The sequence below is a fragment of the Catharus ustulatus genome, chromosome 6 (assembly GCF_009819885.2).
Source record: "Catharus ustulatus isolate bCatUst1 chromosome 6, bCatUst1.pri.v2, whole genome shotgun sequence".
Classification (NCBI taxonomy): Eukaryota; Metazoa; Chordata; class Aves; order Passeriformes; family Turdidae; genus Catharus; species Catharus ustulatus.
In genome coordinates, this window is record NC_046226.1 from 1,756,860 (window position 1) to 1,769,878 (window position 13,019).

Here is a 13,019-nt window from a genome sequence, read left to right on the forward strand (position 1 = left end):
TTCCTTTCTATTTTTCCCAGGAAAACATTTCCTTTTAGTGCCTTTCTCCTGCCTCTTCTAATGCTGGGAGGGTCCTAGGGAACAGATCCTAATAGTGATGTTATTTATGGAATCCTGGAATGGTTTGGGTTGAAGAGACCTCAAAGTTGTCTCATCCCAACTCTTCTTCCCAAGGAATTGCTTCCATTCCTGACCAGGAGACACCTTCCACCCCAGCACATTTGGAAAGGGAAATATCCATATGCAACAATGAAAAAAACAAAGATTTCTCCATGTGAAAGCTGCAGAAAAAAAAAGGATGTTTGCTGTTCCCTGGGAAGGTTTCCTTGGAGCAGATGGGGATGTTGTTGTGGTCACAGCATGAAGGGAGAATCCCGTGGGAAATGGTCACAAAACTGAGAATTGACAGCAAAAATTCCACTGGAAAATGGAGTAAGAGACCAGGAATGAGGAAAACGAGTGGAACTGCAGCTCTGGGGGGGTTCATCCAGTGGTTATTTCCAGAGGATACTGGGTTGGATCCAGTGCCCTATTTCCCAGCCTCAAACCACCTCAGCAGGACCAGAACATTCCAGGTTCCTCAGACACATCCAGAGCAGCTGCATCCCATCCCTGAGGGGAACCTCTGGAGCATCACGAGGATTTGAAATTAACTCCTCCTTCATGGAAACCCAGGATTCTGCAGGGAAGAACACCTGCTATAAAAAAATCACCCCAAATCAATGGAAAAGTCTCCTTTTGGCAGAAATTGGGGGATTTTATCTTGCTGATTTTCTTTATTTTCATGGAATTCTGGAATGGTTTGGGTTGGAAGAACCTCAAAGCTCATCCAGCTTATCCATGGGCAGGGACACCTTCCCCTATCCCAGGTTGGCCTGGGACACTTCCAATTCCAGCACAGCTCCCAAGGAAAGCCCTGCAGTGCTGGAAAACTCCTTGGAGCTTTTTGGTTCTGGCCCTTCAGAGCCGTGAGTTTCCCAAGGCAGATCCTTGGGAAATTGTCCAGTTCTTACAATGCTCCTGGATGTTCTCCTCAGCATCCTGAAGGAATCCCAGAAATGATAAATCACATCCCAGTGTGGGGATATGGATATTTTTGGATGATGGAGGCACCAAAAAAAAATCCTTTATTTTCCATGGCAATGCACCATTGAGGAAAATCCTGGAAAAGCAGGCAGTTGTCAGAATCTTCTCAGCCAAATTCCAGTGGGAATCCAGGGTTAAAAATAAAAATAAAAATTTGGTGAAAAGCTGGGCAATTCTCTTTGCAGCACCAGCTGGAGCTGCTGATGTTCTGGTGTTGGCAGAGCTCCTCTGGGCTGTTTGAAACTCGTTTTTATTTCCTGTATGAACGAGCCAGACCTCCACTTCCTGAGGATTGATTTGCATTTTTATGGAGAAGAAGCCATTCCACATCCAGTGGTTCTTCCCTGAATACTGCTCTGGTTATTCTTTCAAAGGCATTGAACACAATGGACGGGAGATTGCTGAATTTTAAACCAGTGAGTTTAGAGAAGGAAATGTCATCCCCACCTCAGTGAGGCACCAGGAGCTCAGGCAGCACCATCCTCACCTCGGCTGTGCAAGTTCCTGATAAAGTTTGGGGAAGTCTTATCACCCAAAGAGTTCCAGCACTGAGGGTTAACGAGAATTCCTGGAATTCTGGAGCAGCCTGAGGGGTGGGGAGAAGGGAAAATCCACCTGGCCCTGCTCAGAGCTACCCCAGAGCTGAGTGCCTGCGGGAATGGGAGATGGTGGCAGCAGGAAAATGTCCCCACTTCTCCTCCTGGGGCTTAAAATCCTGGTGGAAAAGCAGCGCTGGTGGCGTGGCCGTGGTCTCCTCTTCCCTGGAGCTGAGCTGAACTGGTTCTGCTGGAATGGCTGGAAATATTTTGGGAGCACTGAGGAAGATGTGACCTCCTGGTTTGGGACTGGAGCTGAGGAATGCAGGAAATGCATTCCCACCTTTTCCCACTCAAGAGGTGGGAACTGGGACAGCAGAGCTCTGCTGGAATGGGATTTTCAGGAAATGTCATCCATCATCCCCTACAGCCTTGGAAATGAGTCCATCATTCCCTACAACCTTGGGAAACGACTCCATCATTCCCTACAAGCTTGGAAACTACTCCATCACCCCCTACAGCCTTGGAAAACAGCTCCATCATTCCCTACAGCCTTGGGAAATTACTTTTCTGGAAAAATCCGGGACACTGAGAGGTGAAAGCCAAGCAGCTCATGAGTCTTTAAACAGAAGTTCTGTGTGAGGACTTGGAGCCCTCCTGGACCTCGGCATCTCCCTGGGAATGGGACATCTCTGGGAGTGGAAAAACCTGAGAAAGGGAAATCCCTGGGAATCGGACAAGATGGGAATGGAGCATCTCTGGGAATGGGACATGTCTGAGAATGGGAAATCCCTGGGAAAGGGAAATCCCTGAGAGCAGGACGTCCCTGGGAATGGGACATCTCTGGGAATGGGACATCTGTGGGAGTGGGACATCCCTGAGAATTTGAAATCCCTGGGAATGGGACATCCCTGGGAATGGGACATCCCTGGGAATGAGATAATCTGGGAATGGGACATCTCTGGGAATGGGACAACCTGGGAATGGGACATCTCTGGGAATGGGACATCTCTGGATACCCCTGGGAATGGGACACCCTTTGGAGCTCACCAACCCTCAAATTTGTGATACTCAGAGAACCCTGCACAAAAGCTGGGATGGGGCTGACATTTCCAGCTGAGAGGTTCAAAAGCAGCTGAGGAGGGAATTTTCACCTTTCTGGGACCTCACTGTGTCCATGTGGGAATTGTTCTCCACACCTCCACAAGTGCAGCAGGAGCGGTGCCAGGGCTGCAGCTCGGTCACTGCTGTGCTCACTAAAAGCTTCTACACAATTTACTACAAGTGTTAAATTACTCGATGATTAAGTGCTGCTAAATCCTCCAGGCATCGAGCCATTGATCAAATCTTAGGCTGAGCTTGGTAAGGAGAGGCTCAGCAGGGGGGTCTCCCTTGCCCTTTGCACTCTTCTCCTTTTGTGCCCTCAGTCTCTGTGCAAATCAGATTAAATTGATTTCGATCTGATTTTTCTCTGTGTGTTTATGCAGCAATAGAGTGAACTCGAAATTGAGCTTTGTTAAGTTTAAATTAAATCTGATTTTGGTGGTGCCTTCGAGGTTTCTTCAAGTGTTAGAGCCACTCCTGAGTCACCCAGCACAAACGGCACCGCTGCAATTCACACCTGGAAACCTTCTGTGGACAGGGAGGGGGTTGGGATGAAGATTCCTTGGATAACAGGCTGGGAAGGATGGAGATGGGGCAGTGTGAGGCACAGCTGGGTGCAGTTTGCAGGGGAGTGGCACAACCCACTGGCAGCAGCAGGTAACAGGTGCATCCCTTCCTCATCCCTGGCATTTCTCTGGAATGCTGCAAAAGGAGCCTCAGAGAGCCCCAGGAGTGAATCCCCCCGGGAATTCGGGTGCTGCCAGCCAGAGATGCCACAGGCAGCACGGGCTGAGCCAAGTCTTGGCTGTAGAAACCCTTTCTGACCTCAGCCCAGGGAACTGGGAATTATGAACAGCAGAGATCCGTTCCCCAGTGCCTGAGCGTGCCAGAATTCCCCCAGGAAACAGCCTGGAAGCTCTAAATAAGTCATCACTCTTAATTAGCATTGCAGATTCATCTGGGCAGGGTGAAGCTGGGCAGATCTGGTTTGAGTAAGAGCTGGAGGGGCACGAGGGGATCTAGGGGAGGAGCTCAACATGGGATGGGATGGGATGGGATAATAGGATGGGATGGGATGGGATGATTCACCTGAGGGGTACCAGGTACCAGACTGCTGCTGCTGCTGCAGAAGGATCAGGATCCTCCCCTTGGAACTGAATAACAATCAGGTTTGAGTCCATAAAATCACCAGGGGGTGTTTGCAGAGGTTTTCTCGCTGTTCTCTCTCTGTGGTGCGTTTACAATTAAAGGTTTTGGGCTGGTTTGGGCAGAAGGGAAGGTGGGATGGGAGCAGGAGGAGCAGCAGCTCTGAGCCTGCCTGGATCCCACAGCACAGCAAACACCACAAGGCACCTGCCCCAAACCTTAAATTGACTCCACCCCACATCAAAGCCAGGGCACCCGACAGAAATCCCCCTGTCAGGGTGGGATTCCCTGGAGAGGGTGGGTGGCTCCCAGTGAGCGATTTCCTGCTCCTGCTGGTGAATTCATTCTCCCAGAGGAGGCCAAGGATTGGAGGGATGGAGCAGCTGTGCTGTGAGGAAAGGCTGGGAAAATTGGGATTGTCCAGCCTGGAGCAGAGAAGCTTTGGGGTGACCTCACTGTGACCTTGCAGAGCTGAAAGAAATTTGGAGAGAAAGGATTTGCAGGAGGCTGGAGGGACAGGACACAGGGAATGGCTTCAAAGTGGCAGAGGGCAGGGCTGGGTGGGATATTGGGAATTGCTGGCTGGGAGGGTGGTGGGGTGTGGGAACAGTTTTCCCAGAGCAGCTGTGGCTGCCCCTGGATCCCTGGGAGTGTCCCAGGCCAGGTTGGACACTGGGACTTGGAGCAGTCTGTGCTGTGGAGGTGACCTGGGAGAGAAGGAGGACCCAGGAGGGTGTCCAGAGTGAAAACATCCAAATTTCTGTTATTTATGAGGTAGAATATGAAAATTCCTGAGAATTGGCTGAGAGGCTCCAGGTTTGGGATCCAGTGGAGCAGCTCTGGGTGGTGTCCCCAGCCCTGGCACAGCCTGCACAACCCCAGCTTCAGCAGGAGGGGATGTGATGGGATCTGCCCTGAGCAGGAAGGCAGCAAAGCCCAAAGCTCATTAGAGAAAACCTTAATTGGCATCATCTGCTTTGCAGCAGGCTTTGATGTTTTCCAGGAGCTCAAGGGTGGGATCCCATGGAAAGAGGGTGGGAGCTCCCCAGTGAAGGGTGACTGCTCAGCACTGATCCTCTCCCAGCTTCTGACAGCAGATTTTGGGATGGAACAATTGTGATCCTGTGCCTGGAAAGTAAAAAAAGGAAGGATTGATGTACAGGGTGAGTGTGGGAAATATTTGGAGTGACCTGGGATAGTGGGAGGTGTCCCTGCCCCTGGCAGGGGTGGAACTGGGTGAGATTTAAAGGGCCCAAACCACCCCAGCACCCAGCACAGCCCCATTCCCAGGGTATTCCTTTACACAAAATTATGGAGTCCCCAGATCCCAGAAGGGTTTGGGATGGAAAGAATTATAAATCTCATCCCATTCCAGTCCCTCCATGGCAGGGACACCTCCCACTGTCCCAGGCTGCTCCAAACCTGTCCAGCCTGGCCTTGGACACTTCCAGGGATCCAGGGGCAGCTTCTCTGGGAATTCTGTTCCAGTTCCTCCCCACCCTCCCAGCCAGGAATTCCCAATTCCCAACATCCCACCCATCCCTGCCCTCTGGCAGTGAAGCCATTCCCTGTGTCCTGTCCCTCCATCCCTGTCCCCAGTCCCTCTCCAGCTCTCCTGGAGCCCCTTCAGGCTCTGGAAGGGGCTCTGAACTCTCCTCAGCCCCTTCTCCAGGCTGGAGGTGCCACCACCCCCAAGCTCTGTAGGACATTTGTTCCCTTTCCACACATTCCAACACAACATTCCTTAATTCCCCTTTCTCATGCAGATCAAGCAGCTCCCTTTTTCCGCTCTGATGTGCTAATTTCTAGAAACCAGACAAAAAGTCTGTTTTAATTTCAACTCCAGGCTCGGTGGAGAAGTTCTCCAGGAGAGCAGAGGGAGGAGGAGGAACACGCCAGGAAAGCTTCTGAGGGCCCAAAGGTTGTTTGTTTGTCTTTGAACCTCGTGCCAAAACAATAAACCACAATTATCCTCATTTTTCGCCTGCAATTTCCAGCCCTGTAAACCCTTTATGTTCGAACACATCAAACTCCTGCTCCCTGCCAATCCTGCCTGTTGCTAAGGAACGAGCAGGCAAAAAAAAAAACCCCCGGAGCTGGGGGACTTGAAAGTGCTCATTAAAAGGCTTTGTGCATCCCTATCAGGGAAATGCTAATTCGGGAAGGCTGATTGATACCCCCACGTTATCAAGTTCCAGCCACCAGGAAGCAGCTCTGGCTCACCTTCAGTCGCTGCTGTTAACATCCAAAAAAAAAAAAAATTTAAAAAAAAAATGTTTCTTATTTAGCAACCAAAACCATTTTAATCCTAAAAAGCACAGGGATTTTTCATGTTCTGCACACCTCGGTTCTGACCAGGGAATTATTTCAATATGTTTTACATTCTGTCAGCCAGCCAGGCTGCAGTGCTTTATTTAAATATTTCCAGGTGTGCTTTCCTAGGATCCTCTTTGGAGCATCCTGCCAGGCTGGTGGGTGCTAAAAGTCCCCAACTGGGACTTTGTGCCAAGCCCGGGGTTCCCAGTCTCAAAATCTCGATAAAATCAACATCAAATCTCAGTAAAATCAACATCAAAACCTTGGAAAGTCAACATCAAAATCCCTGAAAAATAAGCATCAGAATCCCTGGAAAATCAATATCAAAATCCTGGAAAATCAATATCAAAATCCCAGTAAAATCAACATCAAATCTCAATAAAATCAGCGTCAAAACCTTGGAAAATCAACGGCAAAATCCAAGTAAAATCAACATCAAAATCCCCAAAAAATCAGCATCAAAATCCCTGGAAAATCACTATCAAAATCCTAGTAAAATCAAATCTCAGTAAAATTAGTGTCAAAACCTTGGAAAATCAACAGCAAAATCCAAGTAAAATCAACATCAAATCCCAGGAAGATGAACATCAAATTCAGGTATAATCAACATCAAAATCTAGTAAAATCAACGTCAAATTCCTGGAAAATCAGCATCAAAATCCCTGGAAAATCAGCATCAAATTCCAGGAAAATTAACATCAAATCCCAGGAAAATCGACATCAAAATCCCAGTAAAATCAACATTAAAACCTTTGTAATTAAAATAAAACCAAGATCAAAATCCCAGTAAAATCAACATCATTCAGTCATTATTAATTCAGATTTTAATTATTCATTATTATTTCAATGCACCTCAGTGTCACATTTCAAGGAATAATATTTGGGCCTCTTTGTTAAAGTTCTTCCTCCTCTGTTTCAAGCCTGGGATTGCTGTAAATTTACGTTAAAAGTATGCATGGATTGAGGGAAAAAAAATTTTAATTAATCACTTGCACAGCAGAGGAGAGAGGTGCAGGGTCATGCTCTCCATGCACATCTAAGGAAAAGAGAATTTACCACAACTGCTCATATAAAGGAAAATTTAATTTAATTTATTTTAGTTTAATTTAATTTAATGTAATATCACTCTAAAATGAAGGAGCTACACCAAGTTTCCAAGCCCAAATACTCCAGGACTTCTCAGATTTCCTGTCCTTTTCTGCCTCCTTTTGGAACAGGGAGCAACTCTGGCCTTACCCACTCCCCCAAAAGTGGCAGCAGCAAATCACAGCCAGCCTGGGCCCAATCAGTCATCCCCTCATCAATTAGTGAAGCCAAATTAGGAAGGGAACACTTAGCAGTTTAATCAAAGCTACAACACGGTGATTAATGCGCTGAAAGGTTGGGAAGGGCTGACCCAGAAATGAATTCCCAACGGGGCAAGGAAGCAAAATGAAACCTGGGGAAGTGGCAGGGGGAGGGAACAGCGCTTCCCAACGAGCTCAGGGACGTCTTTACGCCCATGATGGAAAGCATTTCCCAGCCACAGAGCCAAACCTCCCATATTTCACACCCAGGCCCAGACTTTGTTTGATCTGGGCTGTAAATGAAGCCATAATTTGACCCAGCTCTTGCTGAAAGTGAAGGATTGCAGAGCCATTTATCCAGGTTTTCCCTGGAAGTTCAGTTCATCCAGCAAACCCCAGGCGTCCCTGTGTCCCCTCTGTGGTGGCACTGTCCTGTCCTGTCCCCTAGAGACTGGCACCAGTCACAGCAGCTTTGTCAGGGACGTACCCCTGCTTAAGGGGCAGCAAATCAACGACCAATCCACGGTTTTACCCTTCCAAGAGGAAGGAAGAGCTGTCCCAGGTCCTGGCAGAGCTGTCCAAGGTCCCGGCAGTGTTGTCCAAGGTCCCAGCAGTGCTGTCCAAGATCCCAGAAGCGCTGTCCAAGGTCCCAGCAGTGCTGTCCAAGATCCCAGAAGCGCTGTCCAAGGTCCCAGCAGTGCTGTCCATGGTCCTGGCAGAGCTTTCCCAGGTCCCACCAGTACTGTCCAAGGTCCTAACAAGGTTTTCATTTCTACTTGGGGTTTTGGGGAAGGGGAAGTGAGTTAGGAAATATTGGTGCTGGAAATAGTCCTGATGACCTTATCCCGTCCTCTTCTAGGGGATATTTCATCATCACAGAATTCCAGGATTGTTTGGGTTGGAAGGGAATTTAAATCCCATCCAGTCCCTCCCCCTGCCATGCAGGGACACCTCTCACTGTCCCAGGTTGCTCCAGCCACAATGTCCAACCTGGCCTAGGACATTCCAGGGATCCAGGGGCAGCCACAGCTGCTCTGGCAATTCCAGCCCAGCCCCTCCCCACCCTCCCAGCCAGGAATTCCTAATTCCCATTCCCCTGGCAGTGGAAGCCATTCCCTGTGTCCTGTCCCTCCATCCCTTGTCCCCAGTCCCTCTCCAGCTCTTCTGGAGCCCCTTTAGGTCCTGGAAGGGGCTCTGAGCTCTCCCTGAGCCTTCTCCAGGTGAGAAGTTCCAGCTCTCCCAGCCTGGCTCCATTACTTTGCATCCACCCAGTGAGGCAAATTCCCAATTCCCACTGGAGTCTGGGAAATCCCTCCAGGTGATCCCAACCCCACCCCAAATCCCATGGCAGCACCCAGGGGACGGGAAGGAGCCGTGGCAGAGCCCTGCCTGTGACCACAGCTCTCCACACCGCCGAGGTTTATCAATATTCCTGTTTGCCCTGGATTTCTCCATCCGCAGTCCATGGGAAAGGATTAATATTTACCTTGGTGCAAAGCTGTTTATCCAGCTCTTAACCCTGGAGAGCTCAGCTGAGAGCTCTGCTCCGTGCACATCGATCCAGGCTCTTCTCCACGCACTTGGAGAGGGACAGCCCAAAAATGTTCATCAGAAGCAAATGTGAGCAGCCAGGAGCAAATCCCTCGTTAGCAACAAGCACGGGATTTGGGTTTATGGGAGGTGATTAAACACCAACAGCAGCTGTGTGGCTCAGGACACAAAATCCAGGTAATTAAAGGGAAGGTAGATAAGGAAAAATCAGGGCAAGCAAACACAGGCACAGGTTAGAACAATTTCCAAATTCCTGAAGTTTCTCAGTGACCCACTTTGGCACAGCTCAGACTTGGGAATTTCTTGGGATGTTTGGGTGTAGGAAGAGAAAAAGGGAGAACTGGGAAGCTCCACTCAGGATTATCCAACTTCAATTTTGGAATCGCTTTGCAACAGAAGAGTTCAAAAATATCAGATTTGGGGAATTTGGGGCTGCCAAGATGTAGACACAGCAAGAAGCCCACCAGAGACCCTGCACACAACAGATCTCTCACAGCCATCACCCCAGGGGTGGGAATTTCTTCCCTGGGGACACAAAGTTCCCAAATCCCTCATCCTGCAGCTGGGCCAGGTCGTTCATGAGCCAGCACACATCCCCCCATGATTTTAAAGCTCCTTTAAGGATCCATTTACCATTTTCCTTCCTACAGTGATCACTGTGATTAATCATTCCCACTTTTTAAACACTGCCAGGTTCAATTTATCCAAGCTCAGCTCCCACCCCCTGGAATGTGCTGGGTGCCTCCTGTCTAAATGAAGGAGTGACATCGTTAGACACCAAGTGACATTAAAATGCCATCAAGGGAACAACTCACTGATGGAGACGTTGAGTGCAGTGCATTTCTTTTCCAAACTGGGAAAATTTACAGTTCAGGCTAAGAAAAATAGAGGGATTCATCCAAATTTCCATTGAAAACATTCATTAAATTACATTTAATAACCAATGGCCATCAAGCAACTGCCTCAGAAATGCTGGAGCCCAGTTAATTGTGAGTCCCTCAATGCCTCAGTTAAAAAAAATAAAATCATATAAACATAAAATGGGAGTGTTCTAAGGAGATTAACGTTATTTATTACCATTATTTATTAACCACTTTAACATCTGAAAAATAAATGTCCTGTCCATTCCCTAGCTGCAGTGAGCCTGAATCAAATCCAGAGATTAAAACTGGCTCATGCATGGGGTCCCCAACAGAACAAACCCTCCTGAAACTGAGCAAGTTCAGCTCTCATCATTATCAAGCATTTTTCTATCTGGTAAATCCCATAAAAAGGGGTGCAAAGCCCTGCAATCATAATCAGGCCCAAATCTAAATTCCCTTTGCACTTCTCTCTCTCTGTGAGCTCACTGTGAACCCAGGAATAAAAATCCCATTTCAGAAAGAAACACGATATCCAAAAAGCCAAAGAGTTTCACCAAAAGGGGATGGGAAAGGATTAAATATCCTGACCCTAAACCTTACCTTGTGCCTCTTTGGGGCAGAGTGATGGGACTGGTCCTTGCTCACCCCAACAACCTCACAGAAATCCTCCCAAATTCCCTATAAATTGAGCTTTCCTGGTGTTTTGGGAGCAGACAGAATTTGCCTGGATTCATGGCACAGGAGAAGAATTCTTTGCCTCTCGTGATTGTCTCACTTCAAAACCAAACCCTTTGTAACAGAGCCCACAAAAAAATTGAGATAGAGATTGGAAGTCCAGTGACTGAAAAAGGATGGGACATGTGAGAATGAAGTTATTTTACAATCCTGAAATAAAAGTTGGAGAAGGGGCTCAGCTCTTCCCCAAGCCTCCCTGACACTGTTTGTGGAGCGAAAATTCCAGCAGTGACCACCAGCTGCTGTTCATGGGCTGTTCTATCCCCAGTTAAATTGTAAATTAATATTTTTCCTCTTTTACAAAAGGGCAGCCTGCCTCACTCAGCCTTGCTCTGACTATAAAGGAGGCTCAGGCATTCATTTTCTCCCAATCCAATATAAATTCCACTTTGCCTACTTGAATAGTTAAGTCTCTCAGTAGTAAAACTCCAGGAATTTATGGTTTATTTTAAAAGGCCGTGGAGGAGAAGGTGAGGATCTAGAGCTTTATTGAGCTGGCTGCAGCTTTATTTCCCAGCTATTAAGGAGTCATTCATTACCCCCTGCATTATTCTAACATATGGATTTTTCACTAACCTGGCTGCAAAGTCACTCTGGTGCCCAAATTTCAAGAGGAATTCAAGAAAAGGATCCTCCTGCAGTGGGATCATGGATAAAATTCCCATCCATGGAAGTGTCCAAGGCCAGGGTGAACAGGCCTTGGAACAACTTGGGAGAGTGGAAAATATCTCTGCCACGGCAGGAGATGGAATGAGAGGATCACTTGAGTCCCCTCCAAACCACTCTGTGATTCTCTGATGTTATAATCCTGAAATTCTCCAGAGAATTCCCTAAAAACCCAATTCCCAAGGAATGCGGGCACTGGCAGAAACCCCCCGGGCTTGTTGGAGACCTGGGTTGATCTTATCCTTGGAAATCCGCATAAAATTAAATGTAACCAGAAAGAAATTGTATCTGAGCTGCATTAGCAACTTCCCAAAGTTGCCAGCTCGTCCCTGGAGCAGCGGGATCCGCAGAGGACGCGCGGAACCGCGGCGGCTGCTCAGCAATCGTGAGCAGTTTCCACCGCCAGCTCCATTTATCAGTGTCAGCTTCTTCATCCTCCTGGCAGAAATATTTCCAGTTCATTAATGGGAATCCAACAGCGTGCAGTGGGGAATGTGCTCTGCCTGTAGGAGCAGCACCCACCCCCAGCAGCACCGGATCTCCGGGGGAAATATTCCCTCTGCTCAGAAATTAGGGAGTGGATTCACTGGAGAGGACAGAAAAGCTACAAATTTGGAAGGTGGGAATCACTCTGATTTCTCAGCTTTTTCTGTTTTTCTCAGCTTTCTTTGGTTAAGTGGAAGTTTCGGCCTCTCTCCATCCCAAATACACTCAGGTTTATTTTCAAAGGGATCTGTCAGAAATCCCCCCAGCTCTCACTAAAAGCTTCTCTCTAAAAAGAAAGAGCTTTTTATTCCAAAGCTTTTCTCACCATCTCTCAGCAGCCAGGCCACAAGTGCTGCTGTTAGAGGAGCTCCCATAAATCAACCCTGGAAGTGTCCAGGGTTGGATGGGGCTTGGAGCAGCCTGGGATAGTGGAAGGTGCCCCTGCCCATGGCAGGGGATGCAATGGGATGGGATTTAAAGTCCCAACCAACCCAAACCATCCTAGAATTCCCTGATTCTATGAAATCCCAGCCTCTATTAATTCACAACACTCTCGACCTTTTTCAAACCCTCTCTGAGGAATAAAGGACCACGGAGCCAAAGAAAACATCATTCCAGAGGTCAGAGTTCCTCACAGGACACGGAGGGGATGAGCTGTGGGGCTCCCCACTAACAACTAAGAATAAAAAACCCCAAATCAGAGCACAGCCATAATTATACAATTAAGGCTATAAAGGGACACTGTGTGGAACCTTAATTACTGCACCATGAGTCAGCCTGGCTTTAATCTGAGTTTAAGTGGCTGGAAATTGATAAATCTCGTAGCGAACATGCCAGGCGAGTGCCCACCCCAAGGCAGCCCTGAGCTTATGGTTTGGTCAGCAGGGGGAAAAGGAAGTCAATCATATTTTGTAAGGTGAGTGTTCATCCCATTAAATTTAGCAATAAAGCAAGGACTCAATTATATTCTCACAGGCTGCTTTCAGGTTGAGTGGTTAATGGATTGTTGGATATTTTTTATGGACAGTGCAGGATCTGCCAGAGCTGTCCAAGATGAATGATTAGGGTCAGTTAAAACCCAAAAAACCCCTCAGTAAAACCTCAAAACCCACAAGCCTTTAGGTTAATATGCAATTATCACCATAAAAAATATTCTTTCAGCTGAAGCAGTTGTAAATTCCCAATATTTAAAGGCACTCATCATGCTGGGCGATGATTTTCCCATTTCCACATTTCCACCTTAA